The 27,435-nt window shown below is 39.0% G+C and overlaps 1 protein-coding gene across 1 annotated transcript in view; it reads right to left on the bottom strand.

Annotated features, from left to right (window-relative positions):
• Positions 1-1,358: 1,358 nt before the first annotated feature.
• CHRM2 (cholinergic receptor muscarinic 2) overlaps positions 1,359-27,435 on the bottom strand; it is a 171,300-nt gene continuing 145,223 nt past the window's right edge. Inside the window, exon 3 of the transcript XR_011919325.1 lies at positions 1,359-1,495. The gene's annotated coding sequence lies outside the window, so the exon portion shown is untranslated. The remainder of the gene's footprint in view (positions 1,496-27,435) is intronic.

Below are 27,435 nucleotides of genomic sequence, written 5' to 3'. Positions count from 1 at the left end.
AGGCCTACAAATGTCTCATTTGACAGGTTTATTTTCATTTCCCAGGTCAGAACTACATTAGCAGCAAGAGATATTGATTGGAACCAAAAAAAATCCCTAATGACCGAAAACATAAAATGACATACAATCAAAATGTGTTCCTATGATTAGTGAAATCCTAACATGAATGACAAAAGACAATTAGCTGTGTGCCCTAACTTGAAGGAGTGGATTTTATGAGAGGTCACTGAGCCAGAATGCCCCCTAAATTTGTGGGTTATTCAGTACCAATTATAGACTAAACTGTTTAGGTTCAGAGGTATCAATATCCTGTGCACCCCATGGAAAGAAAACAATTAAGAGGAAGCAAAATGTGAGGAAAAAACATTTCATACTCTGCACTCAATGTCCAACATGACACTCAAAATTTTAGGGTGTGTTTCAAGGTTTTACAGCCGTGCACAAGTGCACCACTGCCAACATTTTAATATAATTCTCATTTACACTTTGGTGGTAAAGTGTTTTTTCTATGTCCTACTAAAGCCAAATAAATTTATAAACCACAAGCATCAACATCATAAGGTTCCTGATGATTAAGCCATATGGTAGAAATTCCTGGTATTTTGTACAATAAAGGAAGGAATGAACCTGGGTCCTCTGTACGCAACCTATGTTTTTTGGGGATCTCATGTACTAAAAGGTTATGCTGAGCCTGGTTGCCAACAATCTGTATTGATACCAAAGTGGCTTTTCCACTTTTTTGTGGTTTTCTGTGCTGTGTTCTAAATTATTTTAATGGTGACTTGTTGAATTTTCATCTGTAAATATCTGCCCTTATTTTATAAAATAATTATTGCACCATTTCTTTTGTTTTTGCACTTTTTAACATATGCTGCGCATAGTAATTTGGAACCTTGCAGCCTGTGTAAGCATGGCAGTTGGTTCCAGCCAAAACACGTATCACAGCAGCTTTACTGAGATTAAGATTATGTGTATAATCTCTGGTATTAGAAAAGGTTTCTTACCAGGTATAATATTACATATTACTGCCTGGGGAAGATGGAGTATATTGTTGTGAGTACTTTTTAAAGCATACTAAAGAAGTGTTTGCTTGAGCCAGGTGTGTGGCTTTTTGGTTTAAGACATGCTTTCTAGCCAGCCAGGCAGCATCTGGGTTAACCCACTGATTATGTTGTCCTTATGTGTCTTTTATGCTTCTTGTGTCTCTATAAAAGTTTAGGTGCCAACCATGAAACCTAGGGTTGTTCTAGTCCAAGGTCTGGGCTTCTGTTCCTTTCCTGCCAGTAAGGCTGCCAGAACTACCAGTTCGGAACCATATGCCCTGTTGGGAAGCATTTTTAACATAGGCTTACCTGCAACAGTAGTAGATGGGTAATAAAATGGCCCAAGTGACCCCGGTGGTGGGCTTCCAGGTTGGAATACAGCATACCAGGAAGCAGTAATTCCTTTGCTGAGAATCATGATATCTCCACCCAGTCAGTGAAGATGGCTGGACCTGGAAGAAAACCAGGCAAATATATTGGTGAAGAAGTACATCACATCTATCACAATGCTGAAGTGGTGTGCTTTGGTGGGTAAAGTCTGCCAAAATGTGGAAATTAGAGGTATATACTTTACACATTATTGCAACCAATTAAATTATGTATATACTTTATATATTTTTGTAAATAGCTTTGTATGTTGGGTTCTAGGTTAGATCCACTATTGCTGTCTTCCTATTTCTCTTTTCCAGTATATAATTAAAACAAAAAGCACTTCTTTTGTCATCTCTCAAATGATCATCAACTGTATGGCCTGTTTAGGGGTAGAGAAATTGATTTCTACTTTCTGGTCATATGACAAAAAAATTGTAAAAGTAAGGTTAACATATTGTATATAGGTTAGTTTTTCCAAACACAACATTCTAATATCTAAATAAACTTCTGCAACTTTATGAGTCACAGCTCTGAAGCTTCTAAAATTGATTTGGCAGAAGAAAAGAGAAACTAACATAAAAGGCAGAAATTTATTTACGTGTACAAACAAGGATCAGTCATTGGCGTATCTGGAAAGTGTCGGGTTTGATCATGGTACGTAAAGAGGACTGGCTGGAAATGGGCATTTGTAAGAATCTGAATCCGTACTCTGAATTTGTGAGAATACAACAGGTTTACCGTTCTTGCATGTGCGTGTGCACTGTTATTTACTTTTATTTTCTCCCAGATAATTTCAGACTATAATTTGCTATGAAGGCTGACCGGTGTCCTGCCTGAAGTCAGGATTGATAACTGGCACACTCTCCTTAGGATTCTAAATCAAACAAAACTATCCAATCTTTAGTTTTATTTTTTACAATCTTGATGGCACCTTTTTCATGAGGAAGACAATAATAGAACCTCCATCATCTCTCAGAGGTAACAGTTAATAATAATAGCAATCCAAGAGTGGGGCTTTAGAATATTACTCTTCTTGTTTTGTGAGTGGCTCTCAATTTTGTATGAAATACATTTAAAACTATGTGTAAGCATCATTAATTTAGGATGTGCAGAATGGTCATTGTACCGTAATTAACCTAATTTTGTAAGCAAAATCTCTATTCACTTGAATTGAAAAACTGATCAGCACTTTCTTTTTCTTCAGGAATGTTTCCAGACCCCCCTAAACTCCTCATCAATTTTAGTGACAACACTAAGTTCAAGGGCTTTGCAAATAACTTGAAAAGTCAGCATAGATTAATGTCGGAATAGATTAAAAAAAAAAAAAGTTGGTTGAAATTTTACTGACATTTGACTTTCTCTCCAACCTTGAAAGCCAATTTTATTAAGGTGAATTTATGCTGCTATGATTTTGCTGACAAATAGATATTTAAACTGACTGCCATTTGTATAAATGGACAGAAAAAAAGGTGTTACATATAAACAATGACATTTTGCCGATGAACAGTTTATTTGCCCTTAAACTAAACTTTAAATCTAATTAAATCTCTAATATAGCTTCTCGTTGCCCCCCAAAAATACTCACCTTTTTATTAGTTCCAATAGTCTTTTACTTGGACTAATAAAGTCTACATTCTTCCCTTTCTTACTCGGACTTAATATTACCTAAGTGGGTGAAAAAACGTTTGAGTTGTCTTTGCTCACCTTTGCAGGATATTTACTGACACTGTCACTGATAGCTAATGGTTCTTTTCTACAGAGACCAATGCTAGCTTTTTGGATGCATTCATATTCTTTGTTTGTTCATAAATCACTTTATGTAAACTTTATTATAATACATTTTATTGCACACTCATTGAAATATTTTTCTAGTTTCAGGGGAAAGAGAGAAATAAATTGGCAGCCTAGTTCTCTTGCTCTCATCACCCCACCATGGTAAATGTTCTCATCTGCATACATTATATTTGCACGCTGAGGCACTAATTGTACAGGTGCTTAATCTACTAACAAAAAGGAACAAGAAAAAATAATGGCTTGAAGACTCAATTCACACAAAGAAAGTCTGGCACTTGGGGACATGGGAAACAGAAAACAAATGGACCTGCCCTGCCAATATGGGATGAATTGCTTACCGTTACAGGGGAAAAAAAGGCTTTACAGCTGTGCGAATGATCGCATAAAACAACTTATTGCAGTCACTGGAAACCCTTGTGAGCTAGTCATATCAGACCATGGGATGACTTCTACTTATAAACTCTTACATACCAGCACCTTTCCTTCAAAGATTCCATGATTGTTCTTGATGCAGTTGCCACCAGGTATAGAGTGTGGTTAAGACCAATTCTAAAAGCAGCAAAAGGGTAACCCAGAGATAAAGTCAAAGTACTAGAGTAACCAAAACCACTTAGGCAAATGAATAGAATAGAAGGTGCCCTAGTAGGCAGTTTTTAATCTGATGCCAGGTGATGGAAATGGATGGCATCTCTGTGCCAATTGTAATCCTTATCCATGCAGATGGAAGAAAATAGAAGGGGGTGGAACAACTGCTACCATGCCTATGATCCTATTCTTCCTCTTTCATCTCTGGTCAATTTAGGTGGCAACAAAACAAAGGTAAGGACCAGTTTGGTTAGACAACTTAGAAGTAGGAAAATACACATAGTTTTGATCATATAACTCCTAACCATATCAAAAGGAGCCTACTGTTTACAAGGCTAAATAAGTCATTACAACAGTGACTCTTAGAAGCAAACACCTCCTCAAACAACACCTAAAATTACACATCTTAAGATGCAAAAAAAAAAAACATGCAGTTAATTGGCTTCCCCCCAAAATTGATCTTAGACTGTAATAATAGTATATGACTAGGGTTCAGATTTTAGATTGTGAGCCCCCTTGAGGGACAGCTAGTGACAGGATGATGTGCAGCGCTGGGTAATATGTTGGCGCTATATAAAATACTGTGTAATAATAAAAATCCACCCCAAATTATTACACTTACCTTGTGTCACTTTAACTGCCATGTTACTAATAATATTGTAGGAATTTTTGTAAAGCGTACATAGCTGTAAAGTTAGGATAGTTAGAAGGGGATTTTGGGAAAAAGGTGTTGAATATGTGAAGGTTACAGTTTTGGAGTGTTTGTTACATTGGTTTATGAGGGTTTGAATGGGGGAATTGGGGGGAAATTTAGTGTTGGATGGAGGTAAATTCTTGGTATAGACGCTGAATATGGGATAGAATCAGATGATCATAAATAGGATGTTATTGCGGTACTATGGAAAGGGGAGAGTCATAGTAGTGTAATGGGTAGTGTAAAGGAGGGAGGGGTTTTGGAGAATAGAATGGTGCATGCAGGAATTTCATGGAGGTATAGGGATGGAAGTTATGTAAGGGGCTCATGTAGAAGAAGGTTCCTGGAAGTTATGAGGGAGGTGTCAGTTTAGGAATCGGGTAACTGGGATATGGTATTAGTTGTGTATTAGTTGTGGGTCTGACACAGGGAATGGCTAAACCTGGACATGAAAGACCTGTATGCCCGAGTTACAAATAATGCCTCCAACAACAAAAATTTAGGGCCTGTACATCTTTGATTATTAAGTTTAGGAAAACTAATGACCGATTGCAGTAACCAATTAGAAACCATTGCTTACTAATCTGAATTTAGTAAAATGTTTTCTTAGGAGTTCCAGCAATGCTTCTAATTTTCTAAACATTGTATTGTAAAAAGGCCCCACTATACCTCTTCAAATTCTGGTTTCCATGTGTCCGCTAAAAACAACAAATAATACATAGAACAATACTACTATAAATTACTGCGATTGCACTCGGTTTGTCTGGTTCTGATCTGATTAGGGTAGTTTCGTAAGTTCTATGATTGACTTCAGGGAAAAGGTTCAAAAAATGTGAGGTTAAAAAAAAAAAAACAAGAAAAGAGAAAACCATCATCTTGGAAAAGCTTCTCCGCTCAGCTAATCTGTAACTGTCATGAAAATGTAATTTTATTCCCTCCTCCAAACCATTATAAGCACCTGCCAAGGCAGCCTGTGCACCCATGCATTCAGGTTGAGCAGTTTCCATGACAACACGTCAATCGGCTGCCCTCGTCCCCCCATCACCTCTCGCTGCTATCCTACCATGAGCAACATGCATCCATTTACTGCACACAATCTCCTCATTCACAGCTTTCTTCATCCTGGCTCCTTACACATTTATATGTGTATTGTTCAAAACAACATTTTCTAAAGTTTTTTTTTTACAATGAACATCTGTGATGCTGAGAATTTGATAGTTTACAAATCTATTGTCTGGCAGAAAACAAAAAAGCAGCTCTGTAATACTAAACTTCAACCAAGAGCTGCCCCCATTCTCATACTGCTCTGTGATTCTCTCCTACTCCTCTTATGGGTTGAACGACGCCCCACATCATCTATAACAATTTGTGTGAGCCCATTGCCTATCTGAGGATACAGTGCCCATAGTAAGCATGGCATTCACCCCATTAATTTGAGTCATTGGACCCGATTTATATAATAAATATAAATAATAGCAAATTTATTTAGGAATTATATTCCAGGTTTGCTGGATCTTCTTCAGTCTTGAAGAGCTTTAATAAATCCAACTCATTGGGCAGTATGTACTCTGATCTTGCCTGATTTTTATTTTTATTTTACAGCTTTACAGCATTACTGCAGCACAAGTATCCTCATTGGACCTGGCATCATTCATCCCCCATACAGCAGAGTTCAGATTAATGCCTTGTGCTGCAGTTCCTTTCATTTATCTGAACTCTAGTGTACAGGGAAGAATGATGCCAGGTCCAATGAAGAAACTTACACTGCTTGCAATAAATAAATCCTTGTGATAATCTTTAAAATAATACAAAAATGCACCAAAGTGAATCTTTTATATCTGTGTGGTGCTCTGTTGTAATGAAAATGGCCATCCATTATATTAAAGTGGAATAAAAAAGTGGTAAAAAACAAACTATTACAAGCAGGCAGGGTATCTATTACAGGTGATGTCCCTTTTATAATACAACAAACTTACCTGCCTGTTTGCAACTGGCTGCCAGGAATTAATAATAATAATAATAATAATTATTATTATTATTAATATTAATAAACAGGATTTATATAGCACCAACATATTATGCAGCGCTGTACATTAAATAGAGGTTGCAAATGACAGACATATACAGACAATGACACAGGAGGAAGGAAGAAGCCTGCCCAGAAAAGCTTACAATCTAGGAGGTGGGGTTAGAATCACATAATAGGAGGAATGAATAAATTATTCTGTGTATGCACAGAGGTTACTTCATTCTGGCCTGATTGAAGAAAAGAATTGGGTAAAAACGCTGATACCAGCAAAAAAGCAACGCAAAGTGAGTTTAATTAAAAGTTTGCTAAATGACAGGCAATTTAATTTTTGGCAGATGTCTGTCCTCTGCAATAAAGAACTGGCACGCCAGCAAATATTTATTTTTAAGGTTTACTTTTGCTTTAAGTATATTTCCAATAAAACCCCTTTAGAAGGCTGCATTCTATCTATTATTATATACTGTCATGCAAAAAATGATTTGGCTTTGTCTTCAGAGAACATTTAAACTGTTATTTTCTGGTCAGGCGAGAAAATAAGCATCTCTCCATTAATCTCTTAAGCTCCTCATATAGCCTGAACTTTCACAGCTAGATGCTTCCAGTCCCATGCTGTCCACGGTTTAATTCCTCTGATACCACAATTTCCATAAACTGACTCAATCACAATGATTAAGCTGGCGACAGGGGCTGGGGATCTCATACAAAAATTTAGCAGATAATGGGCCGATTGCAGTTCCTTCTAAAGAATTGATACTTTCTGCATCTACCTTCCTCAATGATATGGAATGTTATATACTTCCCTTAATGCATGCTGAGTATTTTATATCAGGTGTAGATAATAACTCACTAGAATGTATGGAGAATCAGATGTATTTCCTGCATGTAGGAGGAAACCTGCTTGGCAAACTTGGTGAATGTGCTGCAAAATGGGGTGGTAATGTGCAGAGTACAGTAACCCTTAGTAACCGCTCTAAATCTAGCTGGTTGTTTCCAGTTACTATATGCCTATAAATGTCATTGTGTGCTTTGGAGAAGAGATTGCTGTCTAGGAACAAATAAAATTGGGAGAATTGGATTTGCCAACATTTTAGCAAAAATTAGAAGCTATCCTAAATGTCATAATTTTATTGAACTGCATTGTTGTCAACGAGAAGGATAAAATGAAAGGAGTTAATCTTTTTTTTCGAAAAACAACAATAGGAGGTTAAAAAAATTAAGCCAGGGCTACAATTCTTACCTTCATTTTAGCACGTACCCTGCAATAATCCCTTTCAGCCACTAGATGTCCTCAGTTATCAAGCTGAATGACACCCAGCTGCATTCAACCCAAAGACTGAAGAAATACTGTGCCTCACCATGTCGTCCTGCACTTAAAGAGTAATGATGCCTTATCCAAGAGAAGATCGATCCAAAGAGAAAGGGGAACCTGTGTTTAATTTGACCATCAACATGATGACATCTGGAAAAGGTAACTATAAACTGGATTAACAAAAACATGACATACATGCATAGGGCTCTAGATGGAATGGGCAACAATTGGTTAGCAAAAGGTAAGAGGGGAAATTATTTTCTCTGAGGGTGAATAAATATCTTTCAATTATCAAGGAACAGTTTCTGTAAACTGTAATCCCAAGAATTTTCTGATTGCCACAGCCCTATAGAAGTCTTTGGTGAAGTACAAAAGATGTATTTGGAGGTAATTTCTGGATTTACTGTGTATGCACAGCCCTGTATGTTAAGTATTTTTACTCCTGCACTATGCATTGCACACTTAGGACCTCAACACATGGATAACATGTTCCTGAACACTGTGTTATGTGCATTATCAACTCTTGACTCCTACATTTTAGGCTTTATGTATTTCTGACCTCTATTATCTGCGCACTACTCACCCCTGACCCTTGCACTCTGCATAACTCACTCCTGACCTTTGAGCTTTGTGCCTTAGCTGATTTTCATACTTGCACTCTTCATTATGCATTTCTGACATTTACTCTTTGTGCTTGGTACACCTCTAACCTGTGTGTTCTCCATTATACCCTACGACTCCCTGTCCCTTACATACTCCTGACCTCTGCACTCTGTTCCCTGCACACTCCTGACCTCTGCACTCTGTTCCTTAGACACTCCTGACCTCTGCACTCTGTTCATTACACGCTCCTGACCTCTACACTCTGTTCCCCAAACACTCCTGACCTCTACACTCTGTTCCTTACACACTCCTGACCTCTACACTCTGTTCCCTACACACTCCTGACCTCTACACTCTGTTCCTTAAACACTCCTGACCTCCACACTTTGTTCCCTCGACACTCCTGACCTCTGCACTCTGTTCCCTACAAATTCCTGACCTCTCCACTCTGTTCCTTACACACTCCTGACCTCTGCACTCTGTTCCTTAGACACTCCTGACCTCTACACTCTGTTCCTTAAACACTCCTGATCTCTGTACTCTGTTCCTTAGACACTCCTGACCTCTGCACTCTGTTTCCTACACATTCCTGACCTCTCCACTCTGTTCCTTACACACTCCTGACCTCTGCACTCTGTTCCTTAGACACTCCTGATCTCTGTTATTTGTTCCTTAGACATTCCTGAACTCTGCACTCTGTTCCTTACACACTCCTGACCCCTACACTCTGTTCCCTACACACTCCTGACCTCTATACTTTGTTCCCTACACACTCCTGACCTCTACACTTTGTTCCATACACACTCCTGACCTCTACACTGTGTTGCTTACACACTCCTGACCTCTGCCCTCTGTTCCTTACACACTCCTTATTTACAATCAAACTAACCATGTTTTACCAGACAAGGAGTAAGAAATGAACAATGATATAGACAGAAATAATATCTGAGAGGGTATCTAGCCTTTCCCTACTTCACTAAAGAAAACCATTTTTATTTTTGTTTGTGCTGCTGTTACCTTCACTTCCTATCTGGTAAAACTTGGTCAGCAGGTGAGACAGTGAGGGGGAATCTCTTGAACCTTAGATACCAACAACATCTCAAAAGGAGTTTCCCCCCTCCAAACAAGACTCTGACCCTTGGCCTGTCTCTAGTATATGCCTATCATCTTGGTACTTGGAGTGTGGGGGCTGTAACTGGTGACACCAACTGTAAAAGTTTGCACAGACCAAGGGTCAAAGCAGGCAGTGAAGTCAAGGTCAAGCTGGGGTTAGGACCAGAAGACACTGCAGACTGGAGTACTGGAATACGGGAACTGGAACCTTGGCTTAGATAGACCTATTGCACAGGCACAGGGGGACACGCTCAGCACAATTACATAGGAGAACTGATAGGCAGGCTGGGTGAAGGCCGGCTGAGTAGGAGCATGTTAGAGAGCAGGTGAGAAACCTGCAAGTCTCAGATCAACTTTTCTGCCGATCTGTGACAGCTGGTAAGAACTGAAGAACATGTCCCATATAAAATGGAGAAAGGGAGAGAAGGAGGTGTTCTGCGGTCAGAAAACACTAACTTCCTCCCCTAGAGTGAATCCAGTACAATAAGTGAGGGTTCAATTGTAGGCCACGAAGTATGTTACTTACAGGATGCTATTGCAGCTGCCACATCTAAGAACTTTAAAGCCACAATATATTACACTTTATGTTCTTTGGTGTAGATATGCTTTAATATGTCACAATTTATTGTGTCAGTGGAAAATAAATTGTATTCATGGTGCTACTGCCACTGAATGTGCAATAACCAGTGACAATGCTCTTTAATTTCCTGATATTTGCAAGCAACCTGCTGATTGACAGCTCTGTTGTCCAGTACCGAGTGCTCAGACCCCGGTGCCTAATACATAACGGCTAAGCCATTAAATAATCGTTATCAGCAAAGGAGCTAAACAGCCTTTTCAGTTGGAGAGCTCATTCCTCTGTCTTCTTGAAGAAAAGGACTTCACTCAGGATTCCTGATGTGACAGCAGGGGGTGGGAATATATTTGCAATTCATAAACTATAGTGCTCTGTGTGTATTTTTAGACGCCGCTACTAGCAATCAGAAGGGTATTAGTGTTAAAAAACAGAATAATCCCCCCTCACTGCGAGGGAATATCTCTTATTATGGCAAGTCATGCCCACCCTGTGTCATCATAAGCTGTCCTTATTATACCTGCAACTTCAGAAGGAAAGTATTTTTCAAATGTGTATTATACCTATTAACTTAAAGCAGAACACACACAAAAACCGATGGCCCAGTTACATTGCCTGGCCCCCCTCACCATTTCCAAATCATCTACACTTAATAGGCCAAGAAGAAATAGTTTACTCCATCTTTTATCTGCAGCTCCTAGGAGAGGATGACATCAATGTCCTTCAAGGGAATAATGCCAAAATCTCAAGAGAACACAGCTCTGGTTTACACGGGACTTTACCAGGAAGGCAGTAGTGACATGACTTGCCATCCAGAAGACAGAGGTAACAGAGAACCCAGAATCAGATATATACCCCTACAGCCACTATTAGGTTCAGCTTGGTAATACCGGGTTGGACCTAATTTGCCTTTAGAACTGCAGTAATTTTTCATGGCATAGATTCAGTATGGTGCTAGAAAATGCATGGATTTCAGTCCATATTGAAATGTCAAATCAAGCAGTTGCTACAGATTTGTCAACAGCAAATCCATGATATGAATGTCCTGTTCCAGCACATCCCAAGGGTGCTCTATTGAATTGAGAACTAGTGGCTGTCATTTGAGTCCAGTGAACCTATCGCCATTTTCAAGAAACCAGTATGACATGATTTGAGCTTTGTTATATGGCTTGTTACCCTGTTGGAAATAGCCATCAGAAGATGAGTGAACTACGGTCATAAAGGGACAAAAATGTCAGCAATAATACTAAGGTAGGCTGTGGCATTAATATGATGCTCAGTTGGTACTAAATAGCCCAAGTATGCAAAGAAAATATCCTTCATGCCACTAAACCACCAATGGCCTGACCTGTTGATACAAGGCAGGATGGATTCATGCTTTCATGTTCTTGATGACAAATTCTGAGCCTACCATCTAAATGTCACAGCAGAAATTAACATTCATCAGGCCAGGCTACATTTTCACAATCTTTCCTTGTCCAAATTTGGGGAGCCAATGCAAATTGTAGCCTCATGTGTCTGCCTGTAGGTTACAGGAGTTGGACCTGTTGTGGTCACTTTCTGCTGCATCTGTTTCATGGTTTTATATGCTGTGCATTCAGAGATGCTCTTCTGCAAACCTCAGTTGTAACAAATGTTTATATGGCTGACTGTTGCCTTTCTATCAGCATAAACCTATCTGGCCATATCTTATCTGACCTTTGGTATTTTTATCCAGAGAACAGGATATTTTCCCTTCTCTGACCATTTGCAGTAAACCCTGGAGATGATTGTGCATTAAAATCACAGCAGATTAGCAGTTTGTGAAATACTTAGATAAATTAGTCTGGCACCAACAACCAAATCATGTTCAAAGTCACCTAAATTACCTTCCATCCCCATTCTGATGCTGAAGTTTGAATTTCAGCAGATCATCTTGACAATGGGCCTGATTTATTAAAGCCCTCCAAAAGTAAGTGATCCAGAAAAACTGGAAAGGATCTTGTCCAGGTTTGAAAACATTTGCCAGCTAATAGCAAATGATATTTATTAATTCTATTTAAGAAATCAGTTCCAGTTTTGCTGGATCACCCATTATAGTCTCCAGTCTTAGAGAGTTTATATAAATCAGGCTCAATGTCTACATGTCTAAATATATAACAATAATGTGACCCTTGCATGTCCAGTTCTTAACTGCATGCACAAATGTCTGACAACCCTACTGCAGCCCTTCAACATGCGGCAAGGTTACAGTGCTGCAGGCTGATCAGAGACTAATGAAATGCTTTCCTTTGTCTGCAGCAGAATGATGAAATAATCCTAATCTGGACAATCATGAAATAAGAATAGATAATCTAGACTGGATCGCATATACTGCTCCATAAAGATAACACGTGAAGCTTTTCTTTACATTGTGATATTTCAGCAATTTATTAAGTCTATATAAAGTCTGCAATGAGCCACAAAAGCAGTTGGTAAGGCAGCCCAAAAACTCAATCAGAGAGGAAAACATAATGAACATATGAAAAGCTTTTCTGCCTAATAGGACTTTAAATATGACAATTTCAGCAAAGGTTCACTGGCCACAAACCTCAAAAAATTTACAATACAGGTAGTCCCTGAGTTAGGAACATCTGACATATGGACAACTCCTAGATAAGAACAGGGCTTCCCTACTTGTTCCTATGCACATGACTTGCAGAATAAGTCTTTTGCTGTTCTGTAACTTCTTGTAACTCTTTAATGACCAAGACAAACTATGCAGTTGTTTCTTTTTGAAAATCCAAGAAGTTAAGTTGCTCCAGAAGTTAATGAATGTCTAGGCTCCATAAAGTTTTTTTATTTTTTTCTTCATTTTTTGATTTATTTGTGATTAACTCACAGTGAGGATTTTATCCAGTACCTGACACCACACTGCCTAATAATATGTTGAGACAAACATCTGTTCTAATTGCATTTATTAAAATAATGTATCTGTTCCCACTTACATACAAATTCAACTTAAGAACCAACCTACAGTCCCTATCTCGTATGTTAACTGGGGACTACCTGCACATGCTAAACTACAATGACAATTCTAAGATCAGCTGTTTTTTTTTATTAAAGCTAAACTCCAAGTAAACACACAGATAAAATAAATATATGGCTCCTCTTCTACCCCCCAAAGTTCATAACTTATTACCATCCATTCCTGACCTTTGCACAGCAGTGCCCCACCAAGATCTGTTGTTTAGCAGAATCATAATCATTTTCTTCTGTGCTTTAGTACCATGTTCAGGTCTTGTCTCTCCCCCTGCCTGTAACTTGACCGTGAAAGGAGAAGCAGCAGTCTGATGAGCTCATTTCTCTGCTCTCTCCTCAACGTGCTCCTCTGCACTGCAGGAGAAGTAATTTAGGCACCTAACCGCTTGTTTTTAAACAAATGCATTTAATGATGTATTAATGACTTCAGAGCTCTATTACATTTTTTTTAATATCTGCTGGGAGTTCAGTTTTAAATCCTCCTTGCATTGCCTGCTAGGTTCTTGGAATTGTGGAATAAATATCTGATCTATCAGTCTGGGAGCTCACAGCATGCTGGCCACAATCCAAGATTGAAAGATCCATCTTGTGGCAGGCGGAACAAACCATTTTTTTCTTTGAAACAGAACTTCCTATTGTTCCCATTAGGCTATAGAGACTCCCTGAGAGGCCCAGGCTGCACCGCTCTCATAATAGACTAAACAGAGTCCCCAGTAATTGTGTTTCCTCTGCTGGAAAAGAAAAATGTGTGTTTTAATAGACCCATTTAGACAAGTTTGGCCATGGATGTAAAATAAAATAACTGTTTCTTTTTTTGTTTTTCCTTTTGGCGGTTGAGTGCTGACATCTTTCAGGCGAATGGACACTTGAGCCTGACTCTTGGCGGAAGAAGGAAGGAGGGGGGTGAAAAGGCGTTCCAGCAAGGCAGTTTTGTTTGGAAAGCTGTGAAGTACTACATTAAATTGAGAGTACACTAATAATATGGCAAGTGCATTGCAGAAAATTGCCGCTCTCTGGGCACTTACAAATCTTTTTTTTCTAAATGGATTCTCAGAAGGAGAAGTGGCAGGGACGTGTCCTGTGTCACAACCAACGGCGCACATGAACGTTTAGCTAATACAAGGTAACACGCTTCCCTGAGCTCTGCGGAACAACAGAAGTTTTACCAAACCCTGAGACTATTTGCTTATTGTTTGCTTTTACATCCATAAAGACAAACAATAAATACAATTCAGGCAGATTTCAAGATATTTTTCAATATATGTAAATATATATAATTATTCTATGTCCAATATAATATATAGATATTCTTTTTACTTTCTTTGTTTGTTTTCTTTTTTAGGGCTCTATTTATAAAACAGGAATCTGACATTCCTTTAAACATTCCTTCACGGGAATCTCTCAAGTCCATGTGTTTCAATGACAATAATTAAATGTCAGATTCTGTTTTATAGATAGAACCCGTAGGCTGGGTCTACACAGACGTTTTCCCCAGTGTTTAACCCGAGGCTTTAAAAGCCCATGATTGAAAGTCCAATGCATTCCAATGGGCTAATCTACACCAGGACGTTTCCTTGAGGCATGTTTTTGAGCGGTATAGAGAACACTCCTTGCAATGGTTTAAAAATGTAAAACGCTGTAAACGTGGGAAAACGTGCCCATTGATTTCAACACATGCCAAAGCTCTGCTAGTGCTGCGGGAGTAATCAGAAGAGCATTCGTTGATTGGCTGAGAAAAGGGAAACCCTGATGACAGCTCAAGCATCATCAGGGTTTCCCTTTTTTCAGCCATTCAGCACTAGAGGTTAATGGGGAGACTTGTCCTCAGTTGCCCTCTAGTGCCTGGGGATCCCACACTGTCAGGAGTCCCAAGACTGTGCAGCCCTGGGAATAATTCTTTCTTTGTGGGATAACCTGTAAAAAAAAATCCCTAAAGGTTTAAAATTTAAACTCTTAAAAAGGCTTATGTATTTATCGCTATAAAAAAAACTCTTGTAAAAATGCATAAAAAGGCACATAAACGTGGTAGGAACGTACATGCGTTTTTAAAACTGTCCGTAAAAACCCAGACTTTAGTGTTACATAAAAAAGAGTGACGCATTGAAAAAGTCATTATTTAATTTGTTAAAATTTAAAGCTTTGTGCCATAATCAGAACAAGTGCAAACAGGACAAATTGTGCAATAAATATTATACTTTTTGGAGTCTATTTATGAAGCAGTGGTTTTGACTGTCAATAAAACTTTCCCTGGTAGAGAAAAAACTACTGCCTTTGAAACCAGGGAATGTATCAGTGAATGTCAGATTTACTATTTTATAAAAATAAGCCCATACCTTTACAGTAACATTTTTTATATTGAAACTAATGAAATGCCAATGGTGAGAAAGCCTTCTTACTGTATAGCTTTATTATCTTAAATAATGCCATAGGGCTATATGTATACAACAGGGATCAGGCATTCCCTTTAATATACCCTAGTGGGAATCTTCCAGGTCCATGGCGTTTCAGTGGCAGTAATTGATTCCGACCATCAGGTTTCCCGTTTTATAAATAGAACCCAGGGTGTCAGAATAAAAATGTGATAAATTGATGAAGCTGAATAAATAGGGCCATGGCAACTATAAATATATTAAAAAACTGCTGGTCCATAGGAGGTGTTCAGAAGTTATTTTTAATCTTTTTGCTATCTGTATTCTGTTTGGAGGATTTTGTATATATATTTAATTTCCTGCCCTTAACATGCAACAGGGGAATATAAGAAAGAATACATAAGAAGGATAATAAAGGAATATAGAGGAATTCTCTCTATTGTAGTCAAGTTGCACTCCAGATTCACCCTCCTGCTCGGTTTACAACTGATCGTTTTTAGATGTCTATTTTCATTCTGTCTTTGTGCTTAAAATAAACGTGAAAGAAATGTGAAATGTGAAAGAAAGAAAAGTGAAATAAACATGAAAGAAAGAGTGAATCTTCCCAGTGGGGACAAATACACCAATAAAAACATAATAAACTGCTTTTACATACATTTGTACCTAAAAAAATCACTAGTTGTAAGAAAATCACCTGGACCATTTATAAATTGCAATGTTCATTATGTCATTACGAATTCCTGTGGTAGGACATAAGTGTTAAGCTAGTGGCACACTGATCCTGTCGCTGGTAGAAACTTGCCAGGGAAGTAACAATAGTCCTTGCTTCCAGTGTCACTCACGGACTGGCAGATACATTGCAGAATGCCACTCTTCTGTGACTACTCCCATCCACCCAGTAATACAATGACACCATAGAAGCAGCTGGGTACATTGCTACCCTGTAAAGCAATACTTTTGTGAATAGCATTATGATTCCAACAATAACATAGGCTTTTTTTTTATAAAGAACCCCATAGTATATTCATGGTATGGATAATAAACATATCAGCCTTCCATTGTATATTCCCCAGCAGTATGATATAATGTCAGGCACTTGATTGCAATTTAGTTGCTCTTTCTTTGCAACAAAAGCGAGGAGGGGGGTATGTAAGAGATAATTGACTGCATATAGTGATTTCATAAGCTGCTCGTTTAAAACAATCTCCGGCTTTTTCAGGAAAAAAATTTAATGAGGAAAAACGGGAGAGAATTGAAAGCCAACTATAGAATTATATAGAATATAACGATAGAAAATGCATCAAAGTAGAAGAAGATTGGTACATAAAAGTAACTTCCTGAAACAAAAAAAAAGGCAGAAAAATAGGACAGTGATGTGACAAAAGTTGATGGTGCATGAAGATAACAATGCCCAATATAATTACCCAGTATATTTTCTAGGCTTGTTGGTGCTCTATACCACAATGTAAGAGGGAATGTAAGGGTATTTCTCAGCTGTCCACCAATATAAGAGGGTATTTCTCCAATAATTACCAATGTAAGAGAACATTTCTCCACTGACCACCAATATAAGATGGCATTTCTCGACTGACCACCAATATAAGAGAACATATCTCCACTGTCACCAATATAAGTGGGCATTTCTCTACTAACCACTTAGATAAGAGGACATTTCTCCACTGACCACCAATATAAAATTGAATTTTGCCACTGACCACCAATATAAGAGGTATCACACTTACCTCTTCCTCACTAAAGTACAGGCATCTCTCTCCTGCGCATGCATGCAGTTCTGAAGCTGGAAGTGCCTCTGTTTCCAAGCTTTATCAATTCCGTCCAATCCGCTGGCCAATCAGATGATAGCCTCTTGATCAGTCCTGGCTATTTAGCTAGCTCACAGACTGCACTTTTTGTTCGTGCAACAAGTCTTCTTTAGTGCCGAGCCCCCTAGTTCTTTGATCTGGTTCCTGTACACCTGTTGCTTAATCAGTGTTTCCTGTGTCTAGCCCTCATTTTAACCCCTCGTTGTCCAGTCCATTGGTTCCCAGCCAACTTCCCTCTGCTGTTTCAGTGTTCCTGTCTTTGGATATCCCTGCATCTCCTGTGTCTTCTAGTGTCTTTTGTGTTCCCTGTGCCGCAGTGGCTCCTGTGTCACTGCTGTCTGTCTCCTGGATCCCTGGCTTTTGACCCCTGGCGTGTGACCTGACCTCTCTTGCTTGCTGCCTGTCTCGACCTTGGCTTTCCTTGACTATCCTCCTGCCTTGGGATTTTGTACCATGCTTTGCCCACCTTGGTGTGCCCAAGGACTGTAACCTGGCTGTAACCAGCAGCGCAACACCCTCACCATCAGAGGCTCTGGAGAAAACCTGGTTATGACTTAGACTGCTTCTTGGTCTTTCTCAGGGCTCCCACCACCACCATATGTCCCCTAGTGGTCCTGTCTCTCTGTGTGTGACAAGAGGGTTTTTCTCCACTCACCACCAATGTAAGACAGCATTTCTCCACTGACCACCAATTTAAGAGGTCCCTTCTCCCCTGATCACCAATATAAGAGGGCATTTCTCCACTCACCACCAATAAAAGAGGTAATCTCACTACTGACCACCAATATAAGAGGGTTTTTCTCCACTCACCACCAACATAAGACAGCATTTCTCCACTGACCACCAATGTACGAGGTCATTTATCCCCTTATCACTAATATAGGAGCATATTTTGTCAGTGACCACCAATATAAGTGGATATTTCTCCACTGACCACCAATTTAAATGAGCATTTCTCCTATGACCACCAATATAAGTGGATATTTTGCCACTGACCACCAATAAAAAAGGGCATTTCTCCAATGACCACCAATATAAGAGGACATTTCTCCACTGACCGCCAATATAAAAGGGCATTTCCCCAATGCCCACCAATGTAAGAAGGTATTTCTCCACTGACCACCAATATAAGAGGACATTTCTCCATTGATCACCAATGTAAGAAGGCGTTCTCTACTGACCACCAATGTAAGAGGGCATTTCTCCATTGTTCACCAATGCAAGAAGGCGTTTCTCTACTGTCCACCAGTGTAAGAGGGCATTTCTCCTTATTGGCTACAGAACTACATTTTTTGTGCCTTTTAAATCTGCATGGGGTTTTGTTTCCTACATAGTCTTTCTAGAAAATAAATTAAACGTCTCTCAGTTTTGGTAGAGCAAAGTAGGTGTGCTAATAAGCTTGGAAGAATTGGTTTGGAAGGGCAGTGGTTGGAGTCTTTGCTGTGGGTTGAACAATCTGATGGTGGGGCAGGCTAAAGTCCTTTACAGCCAAGGACTACAGGCAAAGCTGGAATTTGTTTTTTTACCTGTTTGCATAACTATGAACTTATACTCCTCCCATCCTCACATTTTCTGGGCCTGCACTGTAGGATGGGAATATGAATCAAATTTGATCTAGACCAAGTTGGAAGGACAGTCTGCTAAGGCTTGTTAAAAGCTAATCAATCTTTTGATAACCTGTTCACTATCTGGTTTTATTTGCAAATGTTTAAAGCAAAAAAGTGAATTGCACATGTCTGATATACAGACAGCCACTGGAAAAGAAACTAAACTTTTATATAAAATATCACCATATCATCATAAAATCATGACCAAAAGAACGAAAATGGAAAAGTTAAATGGAAAATGCTAATAATAGCAACATTTATATTCACCACAAGTACAAAAAGACGGTTCAATAGGAAGATAAAAATAATGATTAAATAAATTGAAACAGGGAGGCTGGTGTAGAGTAAAATTAAGTTTTAAAGTCAGCATTGCTAAACAAATACCACTGTTGTCTGGAAATGTCACTATTGTTGCCAAAAGATACAGGCAAATATTAATTGGAACCTTTGTGTGTATGTAAAAGAGAAAAAAATGGAATGCAAAATGTCAAAAAAAATCTTGCTTTTAACACGGTATATTAGGTACATGATTAGATTGGAAGCGGTCACCCGTATTAGTTGTTTTTTATTTGGGATAAAATACAGCAGGAGGGTAATTAAAAAGTGTTTACTTTAAGATTTTAACTCTTTGACTGACACAACACTTTAGAATATACTGTACCGATCAAAAGTTTGGACACCCCTTCTTACTTATTGGTTTTTCCTTATTTTTTTCGACATTATAGATTGATAATAAACCATCCAAACTATGGTTTAAGGCAAAAGGTGTTAAACAAACCAGAATATTTTTTTGGTTTAGATTCTTCAACGTACCTACTTTTTTCTTTTATGACAGCTTTGTACCTTATTGTCATTCTCTCTGTCTGCTTTGCCTTCACTCTGCAGTCCAGCTCATCCCAAACCATCTCAGCTGAGTTTAGGTTGGGTGATTGTAAGTGGCCAGGTTATCTGATACAGCACACCGTCATTCTCCTTCTTGGTCAATTACATAGCCTGGAGTTGTGTTTTGGGTCATTCTGATAGAATGGTATGTTGCTGCAGAATGATGGGGAGACCATGCTTGTTAAGTTTGCCTTGAATTTTGAATAAATCATCAAGTGTCACCAACGAAACACCCCCACAGCATCACACTTCCTCCTCCAGCACATATGTAGAAAACATCTGCTCACTTTTTCTGCATCTCACAAAGACATGGTGGATGGAAATTTATTTGGATTCATCAGACCAAAGTAAAGATATCCACTGGTCTGTTCATTCCTGGTGTTTCTTGACCCAAGCAACTCTCTTTTCTGGTTGTTCTTCCTCAGTAATGGCTTCTTTGCAGCAATTTGATAATGAGGGCCTGATTCATGCCTCTAAACAGATAATGAGATGTATCTGCTACTTGAACTCTGTGAAGTGTTAAAGTGGACTTTATTGTAAGGTGCTGGTAATTTGTAGTTTCTGAGGCCAGTAACTCTATAATGAACTAATTCTTGATTTTTCTTTCCTGGAGTGGCCCTCATGGGAGCCAGTTTCACCATAGCATTTGATGTTTTTTGTGACTGGACTTTAAAGTTTGCAAACATTTTCAGATTGACTGACCTTCATATCTTATACTGGACTGTCATTTCTTCTTAGTAGAGTATTTCTTGCCATAATATGGAGTAGAACAGTAGTTGAATAGGGCTATTAGGAACTGTACACCAACCCTACCTTTGAACAACACTGATAGTCTCAAACACATAAAGAAGGCAATTATTTTACCTTTTTTCCTAATTATTAAAATTCCTCATACACAGTTATGAAATAGAAATTACCATCGATAGGGCTCACTTGTTGATAAAATGAATTAACCCTTTTAATCTGAATGAGTTCTCCCGAAGTGTACAAAGCTGCCATGAAAGCAAAAAGGCTGAAAAATCCAAAATATAAAACATTTTCTGGTTTGTTTAACATATTTATTTTAAAATATAAAATAAATATATTTATATACACATAATCATTTGAAGATGGACCTTGCATGCTATTGCCCTGTTGGTGTTGTACAGGAGGCAATAACATTGTACTATACTTTCTGAAGATATCAGTCTACTGATAAGGAAGAAGTATACTTCCTATAACGACATCATAATCATCATAATGGGGAACTGTATTTCCTTAATATTTTGGCAGAATTACATAAAATTACATATCTAATAATCTAATAGTGTAACTGTGGACAAGGATCGTCCCTAGACCATGACCACCAAGCAATAGCTTTTAACACGCAGTGCTTCATCAAACCAATGTTGTGCTTTAAATCTAAAGTAAAAACATAGAACAAAGATTAATAATTATTGAAGATTGCTGCAACCCATTGCAATAATCAATGTCAAGGCATTACAATTGGACCAGCAAATAAAGACATGGGTTATGGAACTTTGAACATAGGTATTTCAATTTATAATGCATATGATAAAATGTGGCAATAATATTACATTTTGCAGTGCAAAGCCAAGACTTTATGAGTTACTGGACCTAAATTTATCTTTTATTGACTGATGCCCTGACGGTCAGTCATATCGCAGGTCAATGATATATCGCACAAGTCAAGCAAGATTGTCTTTCTTGAGTAAACAGACCCCAGAAGCGAATGTGATGTCATATTATACCGGATCGATGTCATGAAGCTACAAGTTTGACAAATTCCTCTGCTGTGGATTCGACCTGGGACTAATATGCTCTGCTTATCATTTAATGATTTTCTCCAGGTTGTCAGTGAGTTGATTAATCGCTTAGTTGCTAGGATATATAATAAGGTAAGGGATGTTGTGATTAATTCTATAGAGGCACAGACAGAGACAATATGGAAGTCAAATTGCTGCATCTGTTCCTATGGTGTAATAGCATGTGTGTAGAAGTATGTGATAGTCAATGATAAAATAAAAAAAGAAATATATATACATAAAACATTCAACATAAGCACTACATAAATAGCTTGGGATTCTCTGCCATCTATGTTATTTACATACCTAGGGAATTAAAGAGACAGAAAAAGTATAATTCATTATAAGATATTTAGTTCTATAGTCACTTTTTGATTGCTTGCACAACTTTTAATCATCTTGTATCTGTGATGGCCAGAAGTAACCATAACTATTTTAGTCCTCTATCACATTTTGCATTATACAGTATAGTATACAATATATAATAAGATGAAATGCGAAAACAGTTCAAATAAAATTACCAATTCACTTATTTCACTTAAAGTTGTAAATTCCACTGTTAAAGCAGAATTTCAGGCAAACAGGCAATACACAAGAGAAATACATACATCAGAGTTGTTTTATGTGTCAAAGGATTTTTACATCTGTCCAGTCAGTCCTGAGGGCTACACAGTTCTGAACAGCACAATCCTGATTTTTTATTTCCTGTACTCAAGTAACATTTCCATTACAAGCCTTTAAATGGGCATTGAATTATAGGGGAAGTAGTAAGTAATTATAGGGGTAGTAGAAACATTTTGCCCAGGTCAAATTTGACTTTCGATGTTGGTATCAAAGTAGAATGCCATGTTAAATTTTGATTTGTGCGTTTTATAGACTTTTTTCTAACCATGGAAGCTTACTTTTTGAATAGATTGTTCATAAGTTCATAACATTGTCACTAAAATTGCAAAATTGATGGTCATAAAACCTGTAGGAACATGCAGATATAAACTTTGTGATTATGAATCCATCATTAAATGTAATTGCAAACAATGCAAGTATCTGAATTTGACTTGGTATTAGTCTTTTGCAATTCCCTTTAAAACAAATATTAGACATATGTCATCACTCTTCTATTTAGGGAGAATTGAGGAATCGTATGACAAGAGAGAGGGGCACACATTTGCTCCAATGGATCTGGTACAGATGCTGGAGGTGCATGATTGCTGCACATCTTGTACTTCACAGGCTAAGGGACTATATTGATAATACCTCAGAACTGAGGACCTACAAAGGTTTTTAAAAGTTTTAAGACAGTCTGTTTTGAATGATTTGTGTAATAACAAATTCTTCTCCCAGCGGCAGCCAATAAGTGCCCCCATGCTACACAATCCAATAAGTTTTTAGGGGTCATATTCTTGAACAAATGAAAGTTGTACAGGTAAAGGGATATTGCCAATTGATTTGGGAAAAAACCTTAAAAGTCAATACAAGTATTTGCATGCTAATGAGTCAAATTCCAATGTAAATCAACACAACAAGCAGGCAGTAATGTGGACAACTGACAAAGAACTGACAAAAGCTCTCCAAACTGACAAAGAACTGACAAAAGCTCTCCAAACACAGGAAACCCAAAAACTTGCAGATTGGAGCAGTAAGAGTAAAGTGGAAGACCGGTGTGGGAGGGACGTTTTGTACTTTGGCCAGAAATATATTTTAAAGAAAGAAAAAGTTGCTTCTTCTTCTGTTGCTTTTTTTGTCAATACCACCTAGTGATAAACTTTGATTATAATTTTATATATGGTTGTTGCATCTTTGTATGCATAAACAGACTGATTCCTCAATGTCTGACCTCAAATCACATTGGCAAGGGGTTTAGTGGTAGCAAGTTGAAGATCACAGATGAAAATATAACAAAAATAGTTTAATTTCCTTAAATTATTTTAACAACAACATTTCACATTTGGTACATTAAATTACAGAGGTGTCATGAGGTCCAATGGTGGAGCTTGTGGCATTTCTGTATATCCAGAGTGTACCATAAACAAGATCAAGAGAGGATTCTCCATACTATCCACTGTCCACCTGTCTAATATAATAACTGCACTTTCATAAAAGGAGGGGGGGTGGACATTTTTTTACTACATCACCACTAACACTAGGCATTGGCTCAGTGTTTGTTTGTACCCAAAGACTATTGACTTTAGAGCAAACAATCAGAGATCACAGACTTTTTTTTCCAATAGCTGTCACTGAGCCATTTTTCCAGCCCTATCATAAATGTCCCTTACTGATGCACTGTACATTGCATTGTTCTTACTGCTACACTCTATGTGCTGTATAGTGTGCTACCTATACCTGACCATGCCATCCAATATGTTGTGTTCCATAGTTCTGACAAAAGTGCTAATTTTGTCAAAATTTGATAACATTTGCTCAACAACTAATTAAGTTCTTCTTTAGAGCAGGGTAGACAGATGTTGAAGTGTTAGCTCTCTGTGTATGGTATTTTTTTACATTTTTTTTTCTTAGGTTTCAAAGTTGGGAGGTATGCTGGATTTCATGTAGACAAAAAATGACTGCAGAAACTGCTGATATGTAAAGGGTGGAAAAGAAGTAAAAACAAATATTCTTTATGATTTTTATTTGATACTTTTTGTATAAAGTGAGGCCGGCAACAGGAAAATAGGCGTAGGGCTTGCATGAGAGGATGTGAGGGCAGCCCCCTTTGGTGATTAAAGTGTTAACAAGAAAGTGGAGAGAAGTTAAGGAGGGGTAAGCTATTGGGTCGGGTCGGAAGTAAAAGGGGAGGAGAGTGGAGGGATAAAATTGTGGATGTAATAGAAATTCAGGACAGTTTTTTGCGGGAGAAAATTTTGGGTAGGTGATTTATATCATGGAGTCTGTTGATGCATTGATGCAGTAGCTTAGGGCTGTGGCAGACTCACAAGGTGAGGGTGAGGGTGGCTGAGGCACTGGGGGGAGGGCTGCTAGTGGGCCCACCTCAGCTAGATTAGAGGGGCTACAGTCTGAGAGGCACAGCCCTTTGCTAGGGCTTAGCGCCATATTGGGAGCCCCAAGAGTGACCCTCCTAGCTTGTCTTCAGCGCACACCTTGTCTCAGTCTAGGCAGTGGTTAGGGTGAAATCCTCTTCACCAGCAGAGCTCTGGCGTGGGGGCTGTGGCTGACATGGAGCGCAGCCCCCATTCTCCTAGGGGTGAGGCCTATGGGTAGAATAAGTGCACATTTTGGTCGCCGCTGGTTGAGGGTTTGGTGGTTTCGCCACTGGGACTAGTGCCCAAAAAGGAGGAAAATTTTGGATGATTCATCATTTATCGTTTCAGCCAGGGGGGTTCGATCAATGATGGTATTGATCCGGAGTTATGTGGGGTGGCGTACATGTCGCTTGATGCAGCTATCCAGTAGGTGAGGAGATACGGAGCAGCAGCACTGATAGCGAAGGCAGACATTGAGGCTGCCTTTCGGCTGCCAGTGCATCCTGACTGTTTTTTGGGATGTAGATGGAAAGGTGTGTACTTTGTCAATTGCTGCCTTCCCATGGAGTGCTCTATTTTAGAGGTTTTCCACCTTTTTGGAATGGGTAGTGAAGATGTTGGCTGGGGTGGAATCAGTTATCCATTATTTAGATGATTTTTTGTTAATTGGACCGCTGGGAAATTCAGTTTGTCGGGCGCTGTTAGCGACGCTTCAGCATGTTGCGGAGCGTTTTGGGGTTCCATTGGCAGGGGATAAGATGGAGGGCCAGGGACACGGTATGGGTATTGAACTGAAATCGGTGGCCATGGAAAGTAGGCTGCCGAGGGTGAAGTTGCTAGCCCTGCAGGAAGATGTTTGGATGACCTGGTCGACGGAAAATGCACTTGCAGGAGGTTCAATCGTTGCTAGGGAAAATACATTTTGCTTGTAGGGTGGTAAGGATGAGAAGGATATTTTGCAGGAGCCTGGCGGTGGCCACGGCGGGGTTGAAAGCACTGTTGCACTTGTCTGGAGAGGTAAGGGCAGATTGGAAGTTTGGCGTTTTTTTTTTTACTCATTTAATGGCAGGGCGCTTTGGTTGGAATGACCGATTCATGTGGTGGATCTAGAACCTTATACGGTAAGTGGTGTGCAGGGGAGTGGCCTAAGAAACATGTAAAGGCGGGGCTAGTAAAGTATTTGATAGTTTTGGGGTTGTTCCTAATTGTGGTCGCAGTGGAGCTGTGGGGGGAGATGCTGGCAAACAAAAAAATGGAGCCTGTTATGCGAGCAATTAGGTGGGGGGAAGTAGGGGCAGATGCATGTTCATTTGTTTTTGTATTGGCTGGCCAGGGATTTTACTAGAGAAGTGTTGGTTGTGGCGGTGAATAAAAAATTGGTGGGGATGGCATTTTGGTTCAAATTGAGGGGTGTGCAGAATGTTATTAAGGAGTTTGTTGTACAGCAAGCGGTAAAGGGGTATCATAGGAGTAGGACTGCGCCAGACACCAGAAGGCCAGTGTCAACTGCCTTTTGCAGAGGCTGGTGTAAACATTGGGGGAGGTGTGTTTGGGGGTTTAAGAGACGATTTTGTTTAAGACAGCATTGGTTATAGCGTTTTTTAGGGGTATGCGTTTGTGGCGGTGTTTAAGTGTTTTTTGGTATTACTAGGAATGGGAGGACGGAGTTATTCTTCTCACTCTTTCAGGATTGGGGTGGCTACCGAGGCTTGGAGAGGCTTGGGGATTGGATGAGTGGATCATTAGGAGGTTTGGAAGGTGTGAATCGCGGAGGTTCCAGCTGTATGTTCAGCCCCATCTGTTGTGAGTGGAATAGGGGGTGGAGTTTTTTGTTATGCATTTTAGTATTGTTATTTGTTTGTTGTTTTTCTTAGGTGGACGCAAATGTCTGGTCAGGATTGTCTGGTACTCCTTTATCTGGTGAGGTGCAAGGAGGGCAGAGGTGGGGCCGGATAGACGTCAATTGGCTTTGTCAAGGGTAGAAGCGACTGTGTGGTAGATTGGTGTTCCAGGTATGTTATGGAGTAGGGTGGTTCTGGAGATTAAGCAGTTTGCAGCTCTTGATCGGCCTCTGGATATTGTAGTGGTCCATGCTGGAGGTAATGATATAGGTTCCAGGTCTATGAGGGAATTTATTAGGGATGTTAGATTAGATTTCTTGCGGTTGCAGTTGGAGTTTTCTGGGTTGGATTTTGCGTGGTCAGATATCATGGCCAGAACAAGAGGGGGGCACGGTCTGTGGAAAGGATTAATAAGGCGAGAATCAAGGTAAATAAGGAAGTTAGGAGGATTGTGGCCCATAATGGGGGGGGATTGTGGTGTGCAGGTTTATTTGTGGTAAGGCACAATGGGGGCTAAAGACCCAAGCCACCCTGGTCATGTCATTTGTAAACTAATCATACCTTGCAAAGAAAGATTTTATACATTTTATTACTTTACTGGTGGCCAGTGACTTTAAACCATAGTATGCAATAGTCAAAACTGGTTCCCTGTTCCCAGTGCTCCTGATACTTGCTTTACGGAATGTCACATCGCTGGGACTTTAAAACACTTCTGGTTGGAATTTCCCAAATCAGATCTGTTCTGGATTGTGTTCTACCAATATACACAGTTTTTAAACATTTTTAAAGAATTTCTAAAACTGAAACCAGCTAATTGTACTTATAACCAGTTTAAACTACTGACTTTTAAATTAATAACAGATAAACAGACCCTAACTAGTCTACTAAGCAGCATTACTCATTGTAACCCAAGTTAAGTGCAAAAGGTCCTAGTATCTTTTATTCAAAAAGTGATTGTTGTGGTGATCCTGAATAGCATTTTACAATTTTTAGGATTCTGTATCAAAGCGTCAT

The sequence above is a fragment of the Pyxicephalus adspersus genome, chromosome 2 (genome assembly GCF_032062135.1).
Source record: "Pyxicephalus adspersus chromosome 2, UCB_Pads_2.0, whole genome shotgun sequence".
In the NCBI taxonomy this organism is placed as follows: domain Eukaryota; kingdom Metazoa; phylum Chordata; class Amphibia; order Anura; family Pyxicephalidae; genus Pyxicephalus; species Pyxicephalus adspersus.
This window is presented reverse-complemented; position numbering and strand designations above follow the sequence as displayed.